The 21,654-nt window shown below is 41.9% G+C and overlaps 1 protein-coding gene across 1 annotated transcript in view; it reads left to right on the plus strand.

Annotated features, from left to right (window-relative positions):
• Positions 1-6,944: 6,944 nt before the first annotated feature.
• The window catches only part of CSNK2A1 (casein kinase 2 alpha 1), a 57,703-nt gene continuing 42,993 nt past the window's right edge, over positions 6,945-21,654 (plus strand). Inside the window, exon 1 of the mRNA XM_012755020.2 lies at positions 6,945-7,078. The gene's annotated coding sequence lies outside the window, so the exon portion shown is untranslated. The remainder of the gene's footprint in view (positions 7,079-21,654) is intronic.

The following is a 21,654-nucleotide window of genomic DNA, read 5'->3' on the forward strand; positions in this document are numbered from 1 at the left end:
CCTACTAGATTAGGGCCTGTCTTTATAACCTCTTTTAATCTTAATTACCTCCTTAAAGGCCCTATCTCCAAATAGTGTCATACTGGGTGGCAGGGTTTCAACATATGAATTTTGGGAGGACATAATTCAGGACATAACTTCTAAATTTACATCTCCAGCTTGGACCTCCCTCATGGGCTCAGATTCATACATTTAACTTCAGACTAGTCATCTGCACTTGGAAGTCTGATAGTTACCTTAAATTTAACAAATCCCAAATGGAACTGCTAATTTCTCCCTTCTGTCCCCCTCTGCCCCCTAAAATTTTCTTCCTATAGCCTTCTTCATCTCACTTACTGGCAAGTTCCTCTTCTCCGTTCCTCAGGCCAGAAACCTTCGTGTCATCCTCAATTCTTTCCTTTCTCCAACATCCCATACCCAATGTATCAGCAAGTCCTTTTGGCTTTACCTTCAAAAGAACTCCAGAGTCTAACACTGGTTCAAACCATCACCATCTCTCATGTGGATTATGGCAGTAGTTTCTTATTTGGCCACCCTGCTTCAGCCCTCATTCCCATTCTGTTTATTCTACACTCAGCAGCTGGATAGATCCTGTAAAAATGCAAAGCACATCCTGCCCTCCCTCTGGTTAAAGCCCTTCCTCCAGTATCTCCCCGCCTCACTTATAGGAGAAGCCAGAGCCCTCACAATGGCCTACAAGGCTGTGCATGATCCAGCCTCTTGGGAATCTCTGACACATTGTCTTCCCCATGCTTACATGGCTCAGCAACCCTGTCTACTCAGACTGTTCCTTAAACTCACCAGGCATGTGCCCCCCTCACATTCTTTGCCCATCCTAATTCCCTCTGCTTGGAGCAATCTTCTCCCATATACCCTCTGGCTCCCTGTCTCCCCTCTTTCAGGTGTTTGCTCAAGTTTCACCTTCCCAGTGAAGCTTCACTGATGACCCCATTTGAAATCTCACCACAGCACTCCCTTCACCCTTCTCTGCTCCATTCTCCTCCGCAATGTCACCAGCTGACCCCCCATACACCTCTCCACAGAATGTGAGATCCATAAAAACAGGGACCTGGTCTGTTTTCCTCACAGTTGTGCCTCAATAATAATTCACACCCAATGCGCCCTTGCTATGTGCCAGCATATTTTTAAGGACTTTACTGTATTCATTCATTTAATCCTGACAAAAACCCTATGGGGTGTGTATATCAGTTAGCTATTGCTATAATAATGTTGTATAACAAACCACCCCAAAACTCTGTGGCATAAGAAGCAAATGTGGATTTCTCCCTTTCTTATCTGTAGTCATTTGGGTTTGGCTGATCTTGGCTGGGCTCTGCTTGGGCTGGTTGGCTCCAGTTCAAGTCTGCTACACATGGCTTTTACTATTGTGGGACTAGCCTGTTTGGTGCTGAGAGTTTGGATGGAAGCTATTGCTTTCCTAATTTGAGGCAGAGCATTCTCTTCTTACCTGTTTAGCTTCCTGTCATTCAAGAGATGGAGCTCATGAAGAACTATAATTTATAATTTAATATATACTAAACACTAAACTACAAAAGTACAAAACTATTATCTCAGGCTTGCCTACAGCAACTTTGATTGGGACTCTGTTTCAAAAAGAGGTAAAGCTCCAATGACAGACCTGCCCTTCATGGTAGAGGTGAAAATTCCAGGGAGAGGGGGACAATTGAAAACATGAGAGACTTCTTAAAGCTTAGGTTGGAACTTGTACATTGTCACTGTCATCTACATTCCACTGGGCAAACCAAATCATATGGCCAAGCCTAATATCAATTGATCAAGGAAGTAACAACTGGCTAGAGGAGAAAGTGATCACTCACTGAAGAGTGACCTAATTTACCACAAGATATGTAATGCTATATCTTTTTTCCCCTTTCTTACATTTTTTTTAACAGATGGGGAAACTGAGGCTTAGAGAGTCTAATAACTTGTTCAAGTTTATACTGCTAGTAAGTAGCAGACCTGGAATCCAATCAAGTTAGAGTCAAATTTACAACCACCTGTGCACCAGGCCAAAGGGTTTGGACTTTCTGTGCAGCCAATGTGATGCCATTGAAAACTCTTAAGAAAGGAACATAGTGGTTAAATAGTGGTTAATATACTTTCCTCCAGCAGCAGTGAGCAGGATGTGCTGCAGAGGGAGGGAGAAGGGGCCCCCAAGGTTATCATAAAACTTTAGGCCAGAATTGATAAGAGGTAGGACTGGGGTGGTATCAAAAAAGAAAAAGAAAAAACAGAAAAATGTAAAACTAAATAGAAAAAGACAGAGGTGAAAGACAAGTTGAAGGATATTTTAAAAATGCTTTCTTCTTTATTGGGTATTGAAATAAAAATTCATGATTGCTGTAAAAAAAAAATTCAAAGAATACAGACAGAAATGTTTAGAGCAAAGTTCCCTCCCCTTCCCCTTTTCAGAGATAAGCTCCATTAATAGTTTGTGGTAAGTCCTTCCTGAATTTATCTGAAACTATGTAACACATATACATCTACCCACTTTAATGTGCTTTTTAAATGTATTCCAACCAAACAACTGCTTTGTCTCTTGCTTTTTATCATGTAACAGAATGTCAGCACCAGCTCTCCATGTCCTCATGATATTGATTTCCATGATATTGTCCTCATTCTTTTTAATGGCTTTATAACTTGTTAACGGTGTGACCTTGGACTAGTTGTTTAACCTGAGACTTGGCGTACTTAATCTCTAAAATGGAGATAAAAAATGTACCTGCTACACAGAGCTATTGTGAGGCTTAAATGAATTAATAGATGTAAGCCATCTTGTGCAGAGTCTGACACATATTAGGTGCCCCAAAATATTAGCTCTCATTGCTGTGAGTAGCCCCATGTTTAGCTGTACTATAATTTATTTAATCAGTTCATATGGTTACTTAATGTGATATAACATTTGCAAAGACGGCCACAACAGTTCCATCCATCCCTATGCACATGACTCTTTGCATTATGACTTTGATATCTGAGCTGAGGGAGTGCCTTTTTCTATTTGTTTTTTTTTTTGTTTTGTTTTGTTTTTGAGACAGAGTCTCACTTTGTTGCCCAGGCTAGAGTGAGTGCCATGGCGTCAGCCTAACTCACAGCAACCTCAAACTCCTGGGCTCAAGTGATCCTTCTGCCTCAGCCTCCCGAGTAGCTGGGACTACAGGCATGTGCCACCATGCCCGGCTAATTTTTTCTATATATATATTAGTTGGCCAATTAATTTCTTTCTATTTATAGTAGAGACAGGGTCTCACTCTTGCTCAGGCTGGTTTCGAACTCCTGACCTCAAGCAATCCGCCCGCCTCAGCCTCCCAGAGTGCTAGGATTACAGGCGTGAGCCACCGCACCCGGCCTCTATTTGGTTTTACTTTTACTATTTTTTCTTTTTTAACACCACCACCTTGAATCTGAGCTGGCCTTGTGATTGGCCGATCAACATTACGCAGTGAAAGTGATGCTATAGCACTTCTGAGCTTAGGTCTCAAGAAACCTTGCTGCTTTTGTTCTCTTCCTTTTGGAGGCCATCGTGTGAGGAAGCCTGAGCCAGCACACTAAAGAAGATGCTTAAAGAGAACCAAAACACTCAAGCCAACAGCCCCAGCCAACTGCCCGACTTGTGAATGAGGCCAACAGGACTGGGAGGCTTGCTGACCTGCTAACTGACTGCAGATGTGGGAGTAAGTCCAGGCAAGACCATGTGGAGCAGAAAAGAGCTGTCTCAGCTGAGATGTGTCCAAACTGCTAATCCACACAAACATAAGCAAATAAATGATTATTGTTTTTAGCCATTATGTTTTGGGGTGATTTGCTAAGCAACAATAGAAAGCTGACACACTTTGGTTCTTAGAGCAGTGGATTAAGATTCTAATAGCCCAGATTGAAATGTAAGCTCCATTTCATGCCTGTGACCTTGGGCATGGGCTGTGATCCCTGTGAACCTCAGTTTCCTTATCTGTACAATGGGACGTTTTTGTTTCCTACCTTATCAGGTTGATATGAGGATTAGATGAGATGATGAACACTCAGTGTGTGGCACAGTACAAATACTCTCAACATCTTAACTGTTGCTATTGCTGCTGTTGTTGTTGTTTGAAGGAAGACTAGCCTGAGAGCTGTGATGTGGGGGTCAGGAAGAGGATATGTTAAGGATAAATGTTAAGTCCATGACTAGGTGAACACTGGGAACAGGGACTCTCTTGAGTCCAGAGACTCATACCAGGTTGGCCTGGGTGATGGCAGGGGTTGGATTTCAATGGTGTCCTGCATGAGTATAAAGAGTTGTACAGGTGCAACTAGGTGAGCCCTCTGAACCAGGTCATGAAGGCCAGAACTGGGTAGAAGAATGAAGAACTGATGCAGTGGGGAAAGGGGCTGAGAGGATCAGAAATGTGTGAGAAAACCATGGTAAATACCCACTCCACTCCTATGAAAACCCAGCTTCCTCATCATGGCCTGAATGCTCTGCCCACCTCTCCCACCATATTTCCTATCCTTCTTCCCCTTACTTCACAGTGCTTCAGCCACCATGGTCTCCTTCTTCAAACTCACCATGCTCTTTCCCATCTTGAGACCTTTGCACTTACTGTTCCTTTCTCTGAGGGACCTTCGGAACCATGCTCGAACTAAAGTTCTATATTTCACAGCTACTTATCTTTTTCCTTCATAGCACTATTGCTACGTAAAATTACTTTGTATATTTATTTGTTTACCTATACATTATTTGTTTCTTACTTTAGAAGGTAAGCTCCACCAGTGAGAAACTGGTGTCTCTCTTCCTCACAACACAATCTCAACACCTAGCACAGTGCCTGGCTCATAGCAAGGGATCAAGAGCTGTGAATTGAACAAGCATGAATAAAGTTGGGAAAAAGGAAGTCGTGAGAGCCGAAAAGAGATGATCCAAGAGGTAGGGATAAGACAGTTACTTCCCAGAAGAGGGCTTCGCAGAAACCTTGGGATCATCTGGTATAACCTCCTCAGTCCATAGGTGTGGAAACTGAGGCCCAGTGAGGAGGAATGACCAGCTTGATGGCACTCAAAGAGAACTTTTGGGGGTTCTCAGGCAACTGAGATAAAACACCACATACCTGTCACCCAGAAGAGGTCACAGCCACCTCCCTGAGGCCATAGCTATATGTCTGCAGCCACCACCCTCCCCATCTCACATGGGAGGAGGTGCCTCTTTGGGAGCAGAGGTGCCAGTCAGCTGACAAACTGAAATGAGAGCTGGAAAAGGTGGAAAGGCCCATCTGTGAGACAGGTAGCTATTCTGAGGCAGCTCTGAATAATGGCTGGTACAGAAATAACTCAGCCTCCTCACACTTGTTCCAGTCCTCACACCTCTGCCCCACCAGAGGTGAGGCTAACACTTACACACACTAGCTTTTAGCAGGGCCTGCAGGGATTTGGTGATCATCAGACTCAGCCCTGTCCACTGGGGGCTCACAGTCTGGTAGAGGAGGCAGACTAGGGACCTCAGGCTGCCGAGTGATGGTACCTGGATTTAGCATAGCTCAAAGGAGAGATCTCCAGAGGAAAGAACCCCTGAACAGAAGTTATCCAGCCTATGAGATGACAGTAACAGAAGTACCATGTTTCCCTGAAAATAAGACAGGGTCTTATATTTATTTTTCCTCAAGAAGACACCCTAGGTCTTATTTTCAGGGGATGTGTTATTTTCCCCTCAAAGCTTCAGCTTGCAGCACGCACAGGATGGCTGGGACTTGACAGGTGGAGCCAACCTTGTTGGTGGGGCTGCCAGCACTTTTCCGGTCACCTCTGGGATAGTAGCTGTCACCATGGGGCAGATGAGAAGGGCTGCTCGTCTTCTTTACCACTCCTTGACGAAATGCATGGGTTGTGCAGATACGCTGCATAGCCACACCCATCACTAGGTCTTATTTTCAGGGTAGGGTTTATATTGCACAAATGCTTAGAACTCCTACTAGGGATTATTTTATGGGTAGGTCTTATTTTTGGGGAAACACTGTAACTGCCTGTGTAAATGGGAGGGAGGCAACACAGCCAAGTTCCAGGAATTGTCTGCAGTTTTAGTGGGTGGTAGCATCAGGAATTTGAGAGGGGAGTGGCAGAATAGGAGGCTGGAATGGAGAGTTATGAACAAATTAAGAAGAGCCTTGAATGTCAAGCAGAGTTTGAGCTATTGTTGATGCACAAGAGAGAGCCATGGGAGATTTTTGACCAAGAGGAGCCCATGATCAGGCCTGCATGTTAGAAAGTGTCCTGTGACTGTCTTGGGAAGGTAGCCCTGGCAAGGAGAGTGGGGTGGGGTAGGAGGGGCGCTGCAGATCAAAGGGGAAAACACTATAATCTGGATGGGCAGCTCTAGGTAGGACGCCTGTAGGAGGGAAAGCATTGGGCTCGGTCTCACTTCCCAGACTCCTGCGCCACGCTGCTCCCGGGATCCAACTTTTGTTCACTTGTTCTGAACTCCAAGTTTGAGCAGAAAAAGAGTGCTGCTGGAACCCTAATCCTAGACTAGGGGTCAGAGCAGGAGAGACTTCAGGTCCCAGAATGCTTCGCTCTACAGCTCTGCAGGTTGCGCATGGTTTTTTCAAGAAAGGAGGGGACGGCTTGTAGGCCACTGGGACTCGCCAGACCGGGGAGGTGCGGGAAACCTAGGGACCGCCATCTTAGCTTGGGTCAAACCAACTGTTCTCTTAGTGGGAGCTTCATGCTCTCTCTCTCGTCAGTTCTTACAGGTACTGAAATAAAATGCGCTTCATTGTTGCAGGTCTCGTTATTCCGCTTTGCGTTGAGAACTCCTTCCATTTTGCGTCCTAGACCGGACCTGAACCCCCAGCATACAATAGGCCTTCCCAGCATGGCCGCACTCAGCTAGATGCTGCCAGGGGCGGAGTCGGAAGCAGTTCCGCCCCGCCTCCTAGCAGGAGGGGGTTTCCGCTTCCGGCAGCGGCGGCTGAAGCCTCGCTCTGGTCCCTGCGGCTGGCGGCCGAGCCGTGTGTCTCCTCCTCCGCCGCCGCCATATTGTCTGTGTGAGGAGAGGGGAGAGCGGCCGCCGCCGCTGCCGCTTCCACCACAGGTACCTTGGGAGCCGCCAGGCGAGGTCATTGGAGAGTGGGGGTGGGCCCAGCATGGAGCAGCAGGGCGCGGCCGCTCCTCACGCTTCCAGCAGACTCCCGTGCGGCCCTTCGCCTTCCCCTGCCCCCCCTCCACACTTACACCAGCCGAGGCCCCTGCAGCCCATCGGGGAGGCCCGGGGCCACCCCCCAGAACGGAGAGCTCAGCTTGGGGGCAGAGGCCGTTATGAGGGTGGGAACCGGCTGTCGGAGTCCCGCTTATGGCGGGGGAGAGTGCTGGACTGGGCGGGGACTAAGGGCAACTTGGAGGAAGGGGGTCGCTGGGGGCTGGGGGGAAGGGAGCTTGTGGGGTGGGGCCGCAGGGGATGCTAGGGGAGGGTGCAGAGGGAGTGGTGCCTGCTGTGTAGAGTGGGCTGAACCCTCTTGCGGAGCAGGGCAGCTGGAGTAGGGGCCTTCCTAGGGGTCCCTCTGGGTGGGGCTGAGCTTCCCACCTGCAGACTGGGTGCGAGGTGGAGGGAATCCGGGGCGGGGTTACTGGGGAGAAAGGGGGAGGGGACCACGAAGTGGGGCAGAACGGGTGGAGGTGGAGGTGGAGTTGGAGTTGAGAGCTAGTTGGGAGCCTGGGTGGGAAAGGAGAGGTATGTGGAATGAAAGGTTGGCTAAGAGTATGCATATGTTAGTTGGTGACCTTTTGAAAGAGTAGGACTTTTAAGTTTTGGATTTTGTTGTGTATTTTTTGCGGTGTTGGAACATTTCTAGGTTAGGCAGGTGATGGATGGAGCTTCTGTAGTTTGTTTTGGGGAAGCAAAGTCGGGGTCAGGAAAAGTTGCTTGTTGGCTATTGCTTTTGTGCGGAGGAAAGACTTCTGAAAAGGTGGCAGGTTATTTGGGAAGACTTGATTACCTTTCAACTTCTTAATTCTATGAGAATGGGTAGTGGAGAGAGGAAATCAAAAAATAACTAGGAAGGAAAGATTTTTCCAAGAATTGGAGACCTCATTTCATCCAAGGAGCGGCAGTAAAGGCCAGTAGTTAGAAAGCAGACTGCTTAGGTTCTCAAATTCAGAGACCCTAGCCTCTATTACGCAGCTGTGTGATCTAAACTCTGTAAGCCTCAGTTTTCCTTGTCTGTAAAATGGGGTGATGATATTTCCCAGCTCATAAGTTTATGGTGAGCAGTAAATAAAACGATACGTGTCAAGTGCTTACTGTGTCTGGCAGATAATAAGTGCTCAATAGAGCTTACCTGTCTCTCTTAATAAAGGGACTAGGTTGGTGTATTTGGGGCTCCTCCGTCTAAGTAAAATTTATGGTAAAGAATCTAAAGTAGGCATGGCTTCAAAGTTTTATCTTTGTAGTTTTTGCAGTGTTTTGTCATAAGTCATTTGGCTTTACTGGCTTGGTAGCCCTGGAGCTGAACGTCCAGGACCAATAGTAGTTCTCCCCCATGTCATTTTGAAAAGTTCACTTGCAGTCTTACCAAGAGAGGTTTGTCCTGTGACTTTGAAATACTTGGCTTTCATTTGCTATTGGGGGAGGGTGTGTGAGTTGGAAGAAAGAATGGAAAGGTTGGAAGTTTGCTTGGATTGATTTATCAATTGATTAGAAAGTTAGGTCACCATGGGGTGGCTTTTCTTTTTTTAGAAAAACAAAGCCTAGTTATGTCCTATTTTATGAAATACAGAGGAGAAAAAGAAGCACACAAATTTAAGGGGGAGCATAGGTTCATTTCTAAGTTATAGGGGTGTGTTGCCTTACTATTTGAGTATGAAACAGATTGCAACTTCTTTTCCATGATTTGTTTTTAGTTCTGTTGCCTACCTACTCTTCCAGGGGGAGTCCTGCTTTTATTATTGTCTCTATCTCTGAACATGTACCTTTATTTCACGTACTGTTAAAGAAAAGGGAGATTTTCTTTAGGAAGTGAGTTTAAAGCTTTACTAGGGTTTGGGTTTGTAGCGCAGAATGACATGCCCATCCCCTCGCCCCAAGATGTCCATACTTTAATCCTCAGGATCTATAAATACATTATGTTACATGGCAAAAGGAACTTTGCAGGTATAGTTAAAGTTAAGAATCTTGAAATAGGAAAATTATCCTAGATTTTCTGGACCCAATTTAATTACACGAGTCCTTAAAAGCAGAGAACTTGGCCGGGCGTGGTGGCTCACGCCTGTAATCCTAGCTCTCTGGGAGGCCGAGGCGGGCGGATTGCTCAAGGTCAGGAGTTCGAAACCAGCCTGAGCAAGAGCGAGACCCCGTCTCTACTATAAATAGAAAGAAACTAATTGGCCAACTGATATATATATATAAAAAAAAAAAATTAGCCGGGCATGGTGGCGCATGCCTGTAGTCCCAGCTACTCGGGAGGCTGAGACAGAAGGATCGCTCAAGCCCAGGAGTTTGAGGTTGCTGTGAGCTAGGCTGACGCCACGGCACTCACACTAGCCTGGGCAACAAAGTGAGACTCTGTCTCAAAAAAAAAAAAAAAAAAAAAAAAAGCAGAGAACTTTCTCCAGCTGAGATCAGAGAAATGGGTAGAAGGGAAAATCAATCAGATTTGAAGCACAAGAAGGACTCCATTTGTCATTGTTAGAGGGGGCCACATGGAGAGTAGAGGAAGAATGTGGACAGCCTCTGGTAGCAAAGACCAGTCCCTAGCTGACAGCCAATAAGGGGACCTCATTCCTACAACCATAAGGAACTGAATTTGGCCAACAGCCTGAATGAGCTTTGAAGTGAATTATTCCCAAGTTTCCAGCAAGGGATGCAGCCTTGCAGACACCTTGATTTTTGGCCTTGTGAGACTCTAAGCAGAAGACCCAGTAAAGTCCATCCAACTTCTGACCTACAGAAATTGTGAGATAATTTGGGTTATTTTAAGCCACTACATTTGTGGTAATTTGTTACGGCAGCAGTAGAACACCAGTATAGATTTTGGTACCAGGAGTGGGGTACTATTACCTAAAAATGGAAGTGGCAGTGGGTGGAGGCCAGAATAATCTTGAGGAGCATGATAGAAAAGGCCTAGAAAAGATTGTTAGGAGAAATATGGATGTTAATGACTGCTAGTGAGGGCTCAGATAGAAATGAGGTACATGTTATTGGAAACTGGCAGAAAGGATGCTTGTTACATAGTGGCAAATAAGCTTAGCAGAGTTGTGTCTTGTGGTTATGGAAAGCAGAATTTGTAAGTGATGAACTTGGATATTTAGCGAAGGAGATTTCTGTGCCTGGTTTATTTGAGAATGTGATTCTAATGGAGTGAACCCCTGTGAAATTCTTGCAAAGCCCACTAGATTCTTGAGAATTTTATGCTAGCAGAAACAATGCTAATTTGGATTGAAAGAGACAGAAAGTAAGAAATTAATTAGGGCTGTCAGACCCCCCCCCCAAAAAAAAACTGTACTGACAGGAAGCAGGCTGGTAAAACTAGTCATGTGAATGTGCTGCTTTTCATTTAAAAATAAAATTGACTTAGAGATGGAACCAAAAGCCCAGAGGGTAGAGCTGAAAGCCACAGAGGAGGCTTTTTCCTAGTCTTTGAGATGGAATGATTTTGAAACTGCTTTGGACTGGTGGCTCTGTTTTCTTTTACATTTTCCCCATTTGAACTGGAATATCTGTAACTGTTACTGCATGCCTATATCATCATAGTATGTTTGGAACAGATAACTTGTATTTTTAGGAATTCTGCCCTAGGAGTTATACTTACTGTATTATACCCAGAACCTCTTCCACATCTGAATGAAAGGATGAGACTTAGGACTTTTGAAATGATGAGCGTTAGATGAGATTTTTGACTTTGACTTGGTGCTATAATGGTGTAAGACCTTTGGGGACCTTGGGATGGGATGAATGTATTTTGCATTTAGGAGAGAGGTGAATCTTTGGAAGCCAGAAAGCAGACTGTGGTAGGCATAATGGCCCCCGTAAGATGTCTGTACCCTAAACCCTGGAACCTGAATATATTATGTGGTGAAAGAGACTTTGTAGATATAATTAAGGTTAAGGATCTTAAAATTGGAAGATTATGCTGGATTTCCTTGGAGGGTCTGGTCTAATCATATGAGCTCTTAAAAGCTGAGAACTTTCTCTGGCTGGAAGTCAGAGGTTGGAAGGAAGCATGAAAAGGACTCAACCTGCCATTACTGGAGGGGGCCACATGGAAAGCAGGAGACAGGGAATGCAGCCAGCTTCTAGAAGCAAAGGCCAGCCTCACCTGCCAACCAGCAAGGAAATGGGGACCTTGGTCCTACAACCGCTGGAACTATATTCAGCCAACAGTCTAACCAAGCGTGGAAGCATTTTCTCCCAGAGTTTCCAGCAAGGAACCCAGCCCTGTGGACACTTTAATTTTGGCCTTGTGAGACTCAGCCAAGCCCACATGACTTCTGGCCTATAGTAACTGAGATAATTGGCATTGTGGTGTTTGTGATAATTTGTTATGGCAACAATAGAAAGCTAATACAGGGATTTTGCTGGTTTTATTTCAGAATCTTTGGGGGATTATTTTTGTGGAGAACAAAGATAGCAAAGATGGTTCTGTAAAGTGATTTGGTTCTAGGAGACTTCACAAAGTGGTGTTGAGTGGAACATATGCCTCTTCCTTGATGTTTAAATATTCTTCTCCTGTTCTTAGATGTGGTTTGAAGGGGCTAGATGACCAGCTTGATAAAGTGTAGATTCTACAGTTCTAGGCCATTTTGGTAGGATTTCTATAAATTGGTGATGCTTCCATGTCTATAATAAATTTCTTGGAAAAAGTACATAATTTCTTTAATTTTTATTGGCTAAATAAAGCAATGGGTTTAAAAACATCCTTTTAAAGACTTATTTCCTATTTTTTAGAGAAAATGGAAATGGGTGATATGTTTTTATGAATTAGTAACCACTTACACAGTGGTCTCTCTGTTTTCCCACACCTCCCACCCCAGCTCAGAGCAAAGTTGTTGTATGATCTTTTCTCCTGTGATTGTCATTTGAAGTTAAGAGTCAGATTTGGGAATGATAACTACAGAATGGAGTTTCTAACTTTTAAGGAAGATCTTTTATTTTTGTTCTTTACAGTATCCTATTGACTGGATTCATAAAATGTGGACTAACTAAACTTTAGTCAGAAGATGGAGGAAATGAGACTTTGTTTTTGAGTCATTACCTGAATAAAAAGGTAATTACAAAATTAGAGCATTTCAGAGTATGAAGGACTTTTGAGATTATCTCTGTGACTTCTAGAGTAAGAGAAGTTGATTCACATGAGGGTTAAGTGGTCAACCAAGGTTACTCCTCCCTAGAGCTCACCTAGAATCCTAGTCCAGGTGATGGACAGTCATGGCTTTACTATTCCCTGAGCACCCCTATCTTGCCCCTTTTCTAGATATTACCAAGGACAGGTTACTTTATCTCTGTGCCTGTTTATTCATGGGGTCATTGTCAGGATTAATTGAGATAATGCATACATAACACATTAAGCACAGTACCTAACACAGTAAGTGTCCCCAATATGTTAACTATTTATAACATCTGTGATAACTTTTTTTTTTTTTTTTTTTTTTTTTTTGAGACAGAGTCTCGCTTTGTTGCCCAGGCTAGAGTGAGTGCCATGGCTCAGCCTAGCTCACAGCAACCTCAAACTCCTGGCTCAAGCAATCCTCCTGCCTCAGCCTCCCAGGTAGCTGGGACTATAGGCATTCGCCACCATGCCCGGCTAATTTTTTGTATATATTAGTTGGCCAATTAATTTCTTTCTATTTATAGTAGAGACGGGGTCTCGCTCTTGCTCAGGCTGGTTTTGAACTCCTGACCTCGAGCAATCCGCCCGCCTTGGCCTCCCAGAGAGCTAGGATTACAGGCGTGAGCCACGGCGCCCAGCCTTTAACATCTGTGATAACTTTTGACAACTATATGACAACTTCTATACAAATATTGCAGTATAATTTGTACAAGTTCAGAAACAGAAAACTGTTATTTGCCATTGAATTAGGTAATGGCTTAGCATTTTAAGGTAATAATAAATAATCTTTATGATACTTGTTTTAAAATGAGAACTGCATTTGATCTTTGGTGTGCCACCATTCATTGGGTGACCTGGACCAGGTTTGTTTCGTAAGAGTATTAGTGTGTTCTTACACCTAAATGTCTTTGAACTCCTAAGATAGATAGTTTCAAAAGTAGCATGTCATTTAGTTATTGCTTAATAGAGAAATCTAGGCCAGCCAGTTTTTCCAATGAAGAAATTCCTTTAGGATTATTAAGGAAAAGTAGCTGCTGTCATTGTAACAAAGGATGTATTTGCATTGGGTTGTAGACAGTTGGTAGTTTTTCTTATTTTGTATACTCCAGAGTAGAGTTCAGCAGACCTAGTTCTTGACCAGACATATTTTTTTTTTTTTTTACATGGGGAAATCAAGGATTGAATCTTTTTAAAAGTTTAGGGTGAAAGAATTCACAGTATCACAAGATACTGCTAGGAGTGGCATTTCACTGGTTTCTACAAATCTTGTGTCTTTCAGCTTTAGACATTTAAAAAAACCTACTTAGCAATAGCTGCTATGGTGGATAAACTTTGTTTACATTAGTGGTGATAAATTTTCTTGCATAGAAAATATTGCATTATCTGAAGTGAGGGTTTTAGGGTTAAATACCAGGGTACAGTTAGATTAGTCTTTTATAATTTTGTATGTGTCATATCTTAAATCCCCTTATATTGGTTGCTCTTTTCTTTGTACATTTTCTGGTCTTACGGATTTTTGTGACAGGTTTTTTTTTTTTTTTTGCGACAGAGTCTCACTTTGTTGTCCAGGCTAGAGTGAGTGCCGTGGCGTCAGCCTAGCTCACAGCAACCTCAAACTCCTGGGCTTGAGTGATCCTTCTGCCTCAGCCTCCCGAGTAGCTGGGACTACAGGCATGCGCCACCATGCCCAGCTAATTTTTTATATATATATCAGTTGGCCAATTAATTTCTTTCTATTTATAGTAGAGACGGGGTCTCGCTCTTGCTCAGGCTGGTTTTGAACTCCTGACCTTGAGCAATCCGCCCGCCTCGGCCTCCCAAGAGCTAGGATTACAGGCGTGAGCCACAGCGCCCGGCCTTTTATTAGCTAAAACATTAGGTTTTTATTAGCTAAAACATTTTAATTTGCTTGGAAAAGTGAACACTTGGAATTTTTCTTACATTATGACTAATGCTTTAATGGGCATTTCTCAATTTAGCTGTCTCATTAATGTTCTGTAAATTTTAAGAAAGCTACCCTATTAAAAATGAATGGGTAAATTATTTTGCTAAAAAACTGTATCATGTCAATGTTGGAAAGTACAAAATAGTCATTTTGGGCAATTGAATTTATGACCATTCAAAAGATGTTGTTCATTTAACAGACCCTGAGTGTCTGGTACATTTCTGGCAGGTACTGTGCAAAGGGTCCCAAGATTATCCCTGCCCTCAAGCTCACAATTGAGTGTCCTTTTGTAATAATAGATGTATCATGTCACAACTTAGTAGTTTTTGGAGGTCTTTTCTTATGATAATTCCTATTTGCTTTATATCTTAGATATGGTTTTTGAAACAGCTACAAAAATGGGGAGGGGGTAGAATTGCTTGTGGGGGAGGGGAAGCAGCAGGATAATAGAAAATAACTACAGCTTTAGAGTGAGACAGCCAAGTTTGGAGAAGTTTACTTAACCTGTCTCAAGGCTAGGTTTTCTTATCTCTACAATTGGGATAACAACCCTAGGCAATTTACTAACCTTCAGTTTCTTCCTCTGTAAAATGGGAATTAGTAGCACCTACTTCGGAGGATTCATGTGAGGATCAATAACTAGAACACTAGCTAATAATATTATCACAGGATTACTGTGAAGATTAAAGGAGATAATTTATAAAATGCCAGACATAAAGGTATCTGACTAGTGTTCTTTGCTTTCCCTTTCAGTGAAGACAGTGTGTTTATTGCCAGTGCTTCATTCCTTATTTTCATTTTCTGCTGCCAAGACTTCTTACTTTTAATGAGACTTTTGACCTATACTTCCTGTTTCTGGTGTAGCCTGCTGGATGGGTGAGGTGAGGTACTGAATTGCTGCTTAGGGGTGGCTCAGTATACGCCCAGCATAGATTGCCTCAATTACTCATGTGCAGTGTACATTGCCAGAGTGATTATCTAGTCTTAGTGAATCTTTCCATCTTGCACTCAGGAAAATTTCTCTTTGCTCACCTATGGACTTGTGAATGTGAATCAGAGGTCTTTTTCCATCTTTTAACATTTGATTTTTATACACTTGTGGCCTGGGTGGCCAGCCCATTCAGGTAAGAGAATAAATGAAGAGCCCCGACTGTTGAACCACCTCCACACCTTGCCTCCTCTAAAGCAATTCATTTTATTAAAGTATTTTTGGTAAGCTGTTTGTTAATAAATCCGTTTGCAGAATTAAGGAAGTAGTGTTGAATTTATTGAAGCGAACCTACTTAGGCTTTGAGTTCTAAATAGTCTTGGGTTCAAATTTGGCCTCTACCATTAGTAATCCTGATTTTTGGCAGGTTATTTAACTTCTGAACTTGCTTATTTCTAAAATGGGAGTATGCATCTCATGCCATTTCTGGTTTATAAGCAGCATTCAAATGGTAGCAGTAATTATTAATTACATATGTAAATAAATGTTAGATTCTGCTTTAGATTATTGTATGTCTCAAATGTAATTTCCCATCTTTTGGTTCCAGAAGGTTATAGCCAGTGGAACGAAGTTTCACATTGTGACTTTGTTTGTGTTGCCTCGTAAAAAGGTGTGCAGATGATCTTTGCCCATTATTCATTCTATACTATAGAAGATAATATTGGACTTCCAATTTCTATTAAATATTGGACTTCCAATTTCTATTAAGTATTTGGGGTAGAGCTGTGTTAATCCAAGTCAAACTGCTTGGGTTTTCTTGTAGTTTCTCCCTTCATTGGAAGACCTCCCACTGTTGTGTCATTAATGTAACATTGACATTCTGATCCCTTTTCTGGGTTAAAGGTGGAGAAATGAAATTCACACAGAGGACCTAACATGCTAATGTTTTTTGTTTGGCTGTACCTCCTAGTTTGTTTTATGGAAGAAACACTTGTGTGTTTTGTTTTTTAAAACAAGAATGTTGTGTATTTTGTAGGCAGGAATAAAAGCAGAAGGCCCCAGTAGTATGTTAGGGCTATAATCTCCGAAAGTTAAATATCCTGTAGGTTTACACAAGCAGTAACTTAATGAATTATCAGATATTATTGTGGATATTTATATTACAAATTCAGACCTGTAATAGGACCAGAAAATTATTCCGTTGGGTCTGAACTAGTAATTTTCTTACTCAGTGTGCTTTTGGAATCTGGGATTTAAAGGTCAGAGGGTTAGGGTAACTGTCAAGGAGCCAGGTGTTACCCTTTTTGAGCTATATGTGTTCCCCAGTTTAAAAAAACAAAAACACCACTACTTGTATGGTATTAGTTTAATAGGGAAAAGAGGATATTGTTGGCCATGGTTACCACCTTAAATTGAGATGGGAAAAGAGAATTAGTATAAAGTAGAGGGGGAAGAAAGATAACTTCATTTAATCTTACATTTATTTTTACCATTAACTGGTTTTCTTTTGATTTATTCTTGTAAGCTAGGGTTAGGAGGCTTGGTTTGTGTTTGTTGTTTTTATCTTTTCATGTCAGTGACCTCCAAATAGATAATCTCCTAGAAGAAATGGTTCCCTGTTAGTGTATCTGGACTATACTTAAAAGCTGCAAAAGGTGATCACATATCTCTTGAAGTAAAGGGGTTATGAAATCATTTTCTCAATCTATTGCATGGATTTTGATGACTCAGGTCGTGATCTCCACAAGTTATTTAAACTGGAATTTCTCAACCAGTGTACTATATCACTGGTTGAGAGTGAGTTGCAGATATGCTGAGATACTGGTCCCTTCAGATGTCTGGTGATTCATGCCAGGTTACAGTACATCGAAACCAATGACCCTAGATCTGGAGCATTCTTCATCATTTACCCCAGTGTGCGATACAAACATTATTTTCTCCTTGTGTCTTGATTTTAAAAAGGACTGGAAGCACTAATTTAAAAAGTTCCGTACATGGGTATCCCAACAGTTAAGACTATGAATGATTTAAGATTGGACGCTTGTGAAAATTCTAGTTTTTTTTAAGTGGTATTGTGAGGCAAAACTAAAGTTAGCTTTTGTAAAACAGTTGTCCTCACCTGACTTCCTCTCAGTGCCACTGTATCTTTTCTGAAGCTGACATTTTGTTAATCGTTCATCAAGCTTGGGTCTCACGCTGAAACATGAGTTGAACCCAGGATACATTGTCTTCCTGTCTTCCTCTAGGAAAGAATGGGGATATGCTTAGTTTGAGCAGTTTAATTTTTTAAAAATATGTATGTAAATAATCAAGTTAACCTTTTAGTGTGTGGTTTTTTGTTTTTTGTTTTTTGTTTTTTTTTTTTTGAGACAGAGTCTCACTTTGTTGGCCAGGCTAGAGTGAGTGCCGTGGCGTCAGCCTAGCTCACAGCAACCTCAAACTCCTGGGCTCAAGCGATCCTACTGCCTCAGCCTCCCGAGTAGCTGAGACTACAGGCATGCACCACCGTGCCCGGCTAATTTTTTCTATATATATTAGTTGGCCAATTAATTTCTTTCTATTTTATAGTAGAGATGGGGTCTCGCTCTTGCTCAGGCTGGTTTTGAACTCCTGACCTCGAGCAATCCACCTGCCTCGGCCTCCCAGAGTGCTAGGATTACAGGCGTGAGCCACCATGCCCAGCCAAGTTAACCTTTTAAAGTGAGTGTTTTACAGTGTTAAAAGTGTACATTTCCTTGTTGTCTAACTCAGCAATTATTAATTTTGTAGGGGTGTACAGATTTCCTCTATAATAAATTTTTCCTTCAAAACCATACGTGCTACTTTGTATACATTTTCAAGGAGTTCCTGGCTACTGATCTTATTGATGAACTCCATTTTCAGTGCCATAATTTGCATAGTCTAAATAATAGTTTGGCCTTTTCATTCATTCATTCATTCATTCATTCATTCATTCATTCATTATAGAACAGGGATTGATAGCTTAGATACTTTCCGGAGTCAAGCCAGTAAGATAAATGAATAGAATTGTCCAGCTTTACATGTGGCATCTCCAGTGTGTGGTTTTTTTTTTTTTTTTTTTTTGAGAAAGAGTCTCACTGTGTTGGCCGGGCTAGAGTGCCATGGCTCACAGCAACCTCAAACTCCTGGACTCAGGCGATCCTTCTGCCTCAGCCTCACGAGTAGCTGGGACTACAGGCATGTGCCACCATGCCCGGTTAATTTTTTCTATATATATTTTTAGTTGGCCAATTAATTTCTTTCTATTTTTAGTAGAGATGGGGTCTCACTCTTGGCTCAAGCTGGTTTCAAACTCCTGACCTTGAGCAGTCCTCCCGTCTCAGCCTCCCAGAATGCTAAGATTACAGGCGTGAGCTGCCAACGCCCGGCCTCCAGTAGGTATATTTTAAAAGAACCCCATTGTTGGACTGTCAGAGCTTAGCAGATCCATCTGGTTTTTGTCAGTGCAGGAATGAAGAATCATTATCACTAGCTAGACAGACCTACCTGCCTTACTTCCTTCTTTCTTTTGAGAAACTGGAAGTTATTTTTTTTTTAGTGTTGGTAACTGTGGTTTTAAAAGATATTTATTATGAAAAAATGTTGATACCTAATTCAACTTAACCTCTGATTCGCTTTTTTAAAAGTGAAAAATTTGTACACAAATGTTCATAGCAACATTATTTATAGTGGCCAAAAAGTAGGAACAACCCAAATATTCATCAGTGATGAATGGATAAACATAATGTGGTATATCCCTACAGTGGATTCAACCATAAAAAGGAATGAACTACTGATACATGCTACAGCCTGGATGAACCTTGCAAACATTTTGCTAAGTGAAAGAAGCCAGACACAAAAGGCCACATACTACATGATTCCATTTCTGTGAAATGTCCAGAATAGGCAAATACATAGAGATAGCGATTAATGGTTGCCAGGGGATTGTAGGGGCAGGTTATTGGGAGTGTTTACTCTGGGATATTGGTTTTCTTTTTGGGGTGATGGAAACATTCTGGACTCAGTGGTGATGGTTGCACAACATTCTGAACATACTAAAAACCACTGAATTGTACTCTAAAATTGTGAGTCTTACTACGTTATGTGGATTTTATCTCAATTTTTAAAAATACCATGTGAGCCAAATAGGAGAGAGATATATATGCACTGACAAACACAGAGTCTCTGTTTTATCTGTAGGGGATACATTCCAAGACCCCTAGTGGATTCCTGAAACCACAAATAGTAATCAGGCCTAATTGCCATCAGTTGGAACACATTTTCTGTTCGTCTTCCACCCACAAATTTTATGCCTTTTCCTTTTTAACTAAGGATTTGTCATACAGTGTGACTGTAGCTTTTGCATTTTCAGATGCAACAGCAAAACTAGCATGGATTTCTTTTCCTTCACAATTTAACAGAATATTCATTTTATCATAGATCTTAGCAACCTTGACCTTGACATATGATTTTTTTTTTCCTCATTATGTCAGGAACTTTCCCTGTTCACTTAAAGAAAGTACTGTACAGCTTCACTTCAGCATTTACAAATTGTCGGCATTACTACTCTTAAACTTTGGGTCCATTCTTAGGTAAATTAAGGGTTACTTGAACGCAAGCACTATGATCCAGCAACAGTCTTGATCACTGAGAGGGCTACTAAGTGACTAATGGGTGGGTAGCGTGTACAGAGAGGATATACGCCAGACAATGGGGATGATGATTTATATTCAGGGCAGTTTGTCACTACCGTGTTTTCCCAAAAATAAGACCTACCCATAAAGTAAGCCCTTGCAGGATTTCTAAGCAGTTGCGCAATATAAGCCCTACCCCGAAAATAAGACCTAGTGGTGGGCTTGGCTACACCGCGTATCTGCACAACCCATGCATTTCATTGCAGAGCGGTAAAGAAGACGAGCAGCCCTTCTCATCTGCCCCATGAGAGCTCTGTTGCTTGACATGAGGTTGGAGCCAATGGTTCTAAAGGAAATAGAGTCGCAAGAAATTCAGGATGGAATTCAGGGGTTGGAGAGTTATGATGATGTTCCAGAAGAAGATGACTTAACTATATTTGAATAAATGTAGATTGTTGTACCGTACTTAAAAAAAATAACACATCCCCAGAAAATAAGCCCTAGGGTGTCTTCTTGAGGAAAAATAAATATAGGACCCTGTCTTATTTTTGGGAAAACACGGTAGGTGGTGTGAGATTTCATCACACTACTCAGGTACAGTTTAAAATTTAATGAATTGTTTATTTCTGAAATTTTCCATTTAATATTTTCAGACCGTAGTCGAGAGCAGTAATTGAAACTATAGATAAGGGGGAGGCCTACTCTGTGTGTGTGTGTGTGTGTGTGTGTGTGTGTGTGTGTGTGTGTGTGTGTAGGTGCATCCACCAGTTTACAGTCTTTGCTATAAAACAGAATGAATAGGCTGTGAGTCTAGAGAGAACTATTTTCAAATCACTACCTCTCTGTGACATTGGAGAGGTTATGCAGTTTCACCATCTGCAAAATGGAAAAGACATTACCTAAGTCTTGCTAGTTTAAAAGTGATGAGTATAAATCTCAAGAATCAGTGACAAACATAGGCATTCACATAACAAAATGCCTAGTCTCTACAAAAAATAGAAAAATTAGTTGAGTAAAAATTAGCATGTATTCTCAGCTACTTGAGAATTGCTTGAGCTCAGGAGTTTGAAGTTGCAGTGAACCATGATGATGCCACTACACTCTAGCCCAGGCAACAGAGCAAGACCCTGTCGCAAAAAAAAAAAAAAAAAAAAAAAAGCTTATGACTCCAAGAAACATTGTTCACATATGCTGACTGGTTTCTCATCTCTTTGGGAAGTGATAGTATAAAGCTGTTTTACCTCTGGGGTTAGTAATGGATACAATAACATAGGTAAGATTGAAGAGCATTTTTAAAATAGCTGCAGATCAAAATATCCATGTTACAGCCAAATGTATTAATATTGTACAGAAAACCTTAATTTTCTTAGTTTTGAACAGGAGTGGGCCCATACACAGGCATGGTTGATTTTTGTCAAAATATTCTGTTACTGTTTTGCAGTCAAACATTTGTGGAACATTTCACCATCCTAGTCAAAGTGATAAACACAGGACGGATACCAAGAGAAATAAATCAACGACGAAAGTACTTGAATTCATAATCTAATGTATATAAACAAAAGATACTCTGTATGACAATGTAATAGTATATGGTGGTGCTTTTGCCCCATAAAGTAAGGACTTGGCTCGTTTTGGAGAGGCATGGAAAGGCTTCTTACTGGTTGTAAAACTTGTTGGTTCTTGAAGGCTAAGTGAGATTTTCCTGAGCAGTCACTCTTGGAAGGCATAATCAAAGTATAAAGACAGAGACTTGGAGCAGGAGGGGAGCAAGTTCAGTACTCATTTGGTTTAAAAATATTAAGCTGTACAGTAGAAAGACATATAAATACAACAGAGGTT

This window comes from Microcebus murinus, chromosome 16, assembly GCF_040939455.1.
Source record: "Microcebus murinus isolate Inina chromosome 16, M.murinus_Inina_mat1.0, whole genome shotgun sequence".
In the NCBI taxonomy this organism is placed as follows: domain Eukaryota; kingdom Metazoa; phylum Chordata; class Mammalia; order Primates; family Cheirogaleidae; genus Microcebus; species Microcebus murinus.